Source organism: Euprymna scolopes, chromosome 43, assembly GCF_053919585.1.
Source record: "Euprymna scolopes isolate OS-2025 chromosome 43, ASM5391958v1, whole genome shotgun sequence".
In the NCBI taxonomy this organism is placed as follows: domain Eukaryota; kingdom Metazoa; phylum Mollusca; class Cephalopoda; order Sepiida; family Sepiolidae; genus Euprymna; species Euprymna scolopes.
In genome coordinates, this window is record NC_136524.1 from 43,718,104 (window position 1) to 43,724,103 (window position 6,000).

The 6,000-nt window shown below is 30.6% G+C and overlaps 1 protein-coding gene and 1 pseudogene across 19 annotated transcripts in view; both read right to left on the reverse strand.

Moving 5' to 3' along the window:
• LOC145268305 (hypoxia-inducible factor 1-alpha-like) overlaps positions 1-6,000 on the reverse strand; it is a 347,774-nt gene that overhangs the window by 13,378 nt on the left and 328,396 nt on the right. The gene's annotated exons all lie outside the window — the stretch shown is intronic.
• LOC145268556 (5S ribosomal RNA) lies at positions 5,343-5,459 on the reverse strand (annotated as a pseudogene).

Below are 6,000 nucleotides of genomic sequence, written 5' to 3' on the forward strand. Positions count from 1 at the left end.
TTATTAAATAAAAAAGAAAGAAAGGTTGAAAGAATGTAATAGAAAAAAAAAATGAGAAGGTATAGGCGTGATAGAAAAAAAATGAAGGAAGTGATTTGCCTTGTCACCGCTTTACCCAAAGTTAGGAGGTATGTTAGCTAACTATAACCACATACTGTTTTTCCCCTTGTTCCTTTTTCTGCTGGTTTCTCGATATTCACAATTTTATTTCTTCTGTTTTTTATAGTCTTCTTTAGTATAGTATTCATTTATGCTGTCATGTATTGGATAATTTTAAGAAATTGATTTTCAAACCAAATTATCTCTGACCAGGTATTTATTTATCCCTCTTTCTCTCCAATCCATACTTATCATTCCCTCCCATGTTTTCCTTGGACATTCTTTTTCAACTGATCCTGATACCGGTACTTGTGCAGAATTTGAACCAGGTGTAACTAACTGGCTGCTCGGAACATGACGGCTTTCGCCGATTATCAAAGCGTAACAATGCTACTTAAGAAAAATACTGAAGAAAACATTTAAAAATAATAAAATCATCCCTCAAAAAATTAAAAATATAACGATGATAAAAATAACCAACGACCTACCGTAACAATTGTTTTTAAGTGAAAAATAAATAAATAAGTTGTTTTTCTTTTGTGTTTTTCAATTTTTTAAACAAAGGTTTAAAAAATAAAGAATTTTTTCATGTGCTTTGAATGTAATATTTATTTTGCAATTTTTTATTTTTGTAACTAATGTAAAGTAAACTTTTTTGTTATTTTTTTCCTGAATATTTTTTTTATTTTCCTGAATATATATTTTTTTTTCCTGAATATTTTTTTTATTTTCCTGTAGGGTGTGGCTGGGCAAGCGTTTTTCTTCTTTTTTTTTTTTTTTCCTTTTCCTGAATATTTTTTTTCTTTTCCTGAATATTTTTTTTCTTTTCCTGAATATTTTTTTTTCTTGAATATATTTTTTTCTTTTCCTGAATATTTTTTTTTCTTTTCCTGAATATATTTTTTTTTTTCCTGAATATATTTTTTTCTTTTCCTGAATATATTTTTTTCTTTTCCTGAATATATTTTTTTTTTTCCTGAATATATTTTTTTTTTTCCTGAATATATTTTTTTCTTTTCCTGAATATTTTTTTTTCTTTTCCTGAATATATTTTTTTCTTTTCCTGAATATTTTTTTTTCTTTTCCTGAATATATTTTTTTTTTTCCTGAATATATTTTTTTCTTTTCCTGAATATTTTTTTTTCTTTTACTGAATATATTTTTTTTTTTCCTGAATATATTTTTTTCTTTTCCTGAATATATTTTTTTCTTTTCCTGAATATATTTTTTTCTTTTCCTGAATATATTTTTTTCTTTTCCTGAATATTTTTTTTTCTTTTCCTGAATATTTTTTTTTCTTTTCCTGAATATTTTTTTTCCTTTTCCTAAATATTGTTTTTCTTTTCCTGAATATTTTTTTTCTTTTCCTGAATATCTTTTTTTCTTTTCCTGAATATTTTTTTTTCTTTTCCTGAATATTTTTTTTTCTTTTCCTGAATATATTTTTTTCTTTTCCTGAATATTTTTTTTTTCTTTTCCTGAATATTTTTTTTTCCTTTTCCTAAATATTGTTTTTCTTTTCCTGAATATTTTTTTTCTTTTCCTGAATATTTTTTTTTTCTTTTCCTGAATATTTTTTTTTCTTTTCCTGAATATTTTTCCCCCTGTAGGGTGAGGCAGGGCAACCGTTTTTTTTTTAAATTAAATTAAAACAGTCAGAATATTCCCTTAGGATTAGGTAAACTTTTCTACACTCACATCAGACGATGATAAGGTGAAAAGACAGCGGATGTGAAAGAAACTTCATCAACCCAATCGGGTAGCTTTCCGATACATGGTTTAAGATGGAGACAAAAGGATTATTACCAAATTTCTGTGTCCACATGAACTAGAAAAGATAACTGTTGAGAAGCTCTTGGCTGGTCTCGTTGATTTCCCCCCGCCCTAATATGTTCCCAAAGATTGTCTGCTCCTTTACGACAGATTACAATGAAACCCGAGCGCATGACGTCATGTTCTGAGCAAAGCCAAGCAGACATTGAGTCACGTCTGGTTCAAATTCTGCACAAGTACTCAAAACCTTAACTATTCTACATCTACTAACGCTATAACTCTCATTCATTCTTTTAATGTGACCATATCATCAAAGTCTCCAGTTCTGCACACAGCAAACTATACAATCCAGATTTAATTTTCCTCTGAGGTTATCAGAACTAAGCCTGTCTGTAAGACTTGCATTACATATCTCTCATTTCATTCTAATATAATTTCTCTCCATGCAACACATGTCCTCAACTCTCACTGGTAAAGCTTCACTTCCATACATCATAACACTGCAAACATATGCCTGATAGATTCTTCATTTGATCGACTCTGCTGGTAAGTAATGGAAGTCTATCCACTCCTAACTCTTGCAATCATATTATTACCTACTTCGCCCTGTACTCCAATGGTATCACTAGGGTAACAAAACTTCTCGACAAGCTCAAAAGCTTCACCATCTATAATGCAAATCTCACCTGTCTGTTTAAATGTATGTATGTATGTATGTATGTCTTGCAAAAACTTTCAACAGAGGCAACGGATCCTGACAAAATCGGTATCATTTTGAAGCTGTTGAAGTCTGTTGCCAAGGTCGCTGGGAAAATGGTGTGATCCTTCTACCGCTCCAGAAGATATCTCACTACTGATGCAATTCTTTATCTGTATAAAAGCCAAGTACGTCCAAGGATAGAGTACTGCTGCCACATTTGGGCAGGAGCTGCTAAAAACAGCCTATACTGCCTTGACAGAGTACAAAATAGACTTTGTGGTTTAGTGGGGAATGTCCTTTTCTCTTCCCTGCAACCTCTTTCCCACAGTAGAGACATTGCAAGCCTGTCTTTGTTTTATCATTATTTCCATGGCAAGTGCTCGTCTGAGCTTCAACCTCTGGTCCCCCCCTCGCTGATCTTTCACGATAAACACCTGTCTAGCTGAAACCACTGTCATTAATTTTCCCCACTCTTTATCTGTGCCTAAATCAAAATGTAGATTCCATGAACAAAGCTTCTTTCTTAGAAATGCACGCCTGTGGAACTCTGTTCCGCTTGCCTATTTCCCACCTGAACCACCCCCTTAAGTAAGACACTTTATCAAATCTCCATTACTAACGATTACTACGATACTATCCCATTGATTACTGTACACGCAATAAACCTTACCCCCGAGTGGCTTCCGGGCCTTGATAAGTGGTGACCTCCGAGTAAAAAAAAAAAAACAAAAAAAAACTTGACATCTCAAACAACAAATATCGAAAAATTGACCAAAAACATTAATTCCTTGACCCTAAACTTGGCCATTTTGTATAAGAAAGGGGGGTCGATTTTTTTTCCATGACATTTTAGCAAGTCATCGTCACTGTTGGATTGACTTTGGATTAATTTCAACGCTTTTGACTTTTTTTTTTAATTTTTGGATTGACTTTGGTTAATTTCAACGCTTTTGACTTTTTTCTAAATTTTTGGATTGACTTTGGTTAATTTCAACGTTTTTGACGTTTTTTGAATTTTTGATTAATTTTGGATTGACTTTGATTAATTTCAATGCTTTTGACTTTTTAAAAATTTTTGATTAATTTTGGATTGACTTTGGTTAATTTCAACGCTTTTGACTTTTTTTTTATTTAATTTTTGATTAATTTTGAATTAATTTCAACGCTTTTGACTTTTTTCGAATTTTGATAATTTTGAATTGACTTTGCTTAATTTCAACACTTGACTTTTTTTGAATTTTTCATTAATTTTGGATTGACTTTGGTTAATTTCAACACTTAACTTTTTTTTTTTGAATTTTTGATTAATTTCAACACTTTTGACTATTTTTTAATTTTCGATTAATTTTGGATTGACTTTGGTTAATTTCAACGTTTTTGACATTTTTTTAAAATTTTTGATTAATTTTGAATTGACTTTAGTTAATTTCAATGCTTTTGACTTTTTAAAAAAATTTTTGCAATGCTTTTGACTTTTTTTTTTGAATTTTTAATTAATTTTGGATTGACTTTGGTTAATTTCAACGCTTTTGACTTTTTATTTAATTTAATTTTTGATTAATTTTGAATTAATTTCAGCGCTTTTGACTTTTTTCGAATTTTGATAATTTTGAATTGACTTTGCTTAATTTAAACACTTTTGACTTTTTTTTTGAATTTTTGATTAATTTTTGATTAATTTCAACACTTTTGACTATTTTTTAATTTTCGATTAATTTTGGATTGACTTTGGCTAATTTCAATGCTTTTGACTTTTTTGAATTTTTGCCTGCCTACTACCACTTTTTTTTAAATCTCTCTTCACCCTGGCTGCCTACTGTTGTTTTGATTCCCTCCCCATGCTACTACCATTTTTTTTTTCACACCTCTCCACATTCACGGGTTCAAGCCTGCCTACTATCACTTTTTTTTTTTTTTTTTTGCTCAACACACACCTCCAAACACCCGGGAAACCAGGCTAGTCCAAATATAATTTGTCCACATCTTTGTCTTACATTTCTAGAAGATAAGCATCTTTCTCAACATCAGCTTTTGACACATTTAGAAATATTTGTCAGAGTGCCTTATTTAAATCTAAATTTTATATTCAATGTCTATATCCTAGCATCATAATGTCTGTATCCCATTGTCATATTGTCTGTATCTCATTGTCATATTGTGTGTATCTCATTGTCATAATGTCTGTATCCCATTGTCATAATGTCTGTATCCCATTGTCATAATGTCTATATCCCATTGTCATAATGTCTATATCCCATTGTCATAATGTCTATATCCCATTGTCATAATGTCTATATCCCATTGTCATAATGTCTATATCTATATCCTATTTTCATTGCTAACTTAGAGTTATTATATTGATCTAGTGGCCAAAATTGATTGAAAATAAATTATAATCACTTTGTATCATCAATAATTTGAAAATACAAAAAACACATTAAACTAAACAGTACTTTTTAATGTCACATATAAAATTATGTTGCGCAGATTTTAAAAAGTTAGACCTAGTTTTTATTTAAGCTGACAAATCAAACTTTGATCCTGGCTAGAAACAATTTCCTTTTGTTATACCAGTTTATTTGTTAGAAACTATCATACTTTATTATGATTTATTTTTTTTTTAAACAATGCTTACTGTAATATATCCACCATAGCCCTTTGAGCCCCTATGGGGCACAGACCATCTACAACTTTTGTAGATGCTTTTGTAGCGATTGAGTTCTTTTTACAGGGTGAGGGTGCTGGCCCCACGCCCAACCTTCCCAGATGGTACATACAGCGCCTAGCTTTCCCAAATGGTCACCCATCTGGTACTGACCAGGCTCAACGTTGCTTAACTTTGGTGATCTGGCGAGAACCAGTGTGTCAACGTGATTGTGCCGTACGCACTGTAACATATAGGCATGATTAAATAATCACCTTAAAAGAAAAATCACCTAAGGGGAACAACTCTTACCAAAAAAATATATCAATTATTCTCCTTAGCTAATAGTATTCCTCACCTACTTAGAGATATCAATAAAATAAAACTGAACATAATGGATACCAGGCAATGAAAGTAAAAATTTGAACATAATCCCGGGCAACACTAGATCAATATATCTAGTAGTGATGGGACGATTTCAATATCCCCCCCCCCCCGATTCCAATACAATTAACGATTCCGATTTTTTATAAATCTTTAAATTTAATTATAGAATGGTTGGTTATTTTGTCCTGATTACTGTAAAAACACACTTTTGAGGAGATGGTCCATAGATTTTAGTTTTATTGAAAGTTTAAATCAATAAATGTTTATCATTTTTTATTATTAATACCAACAGTGGAAGAATTTGTTTTAAATAAAATCAAATAAAAAAAAAAAAGAAACGATAAATTGTTTTTCGCATTGGAAAATAGGCATAGATTTTTTTCCGATTTTGATATCT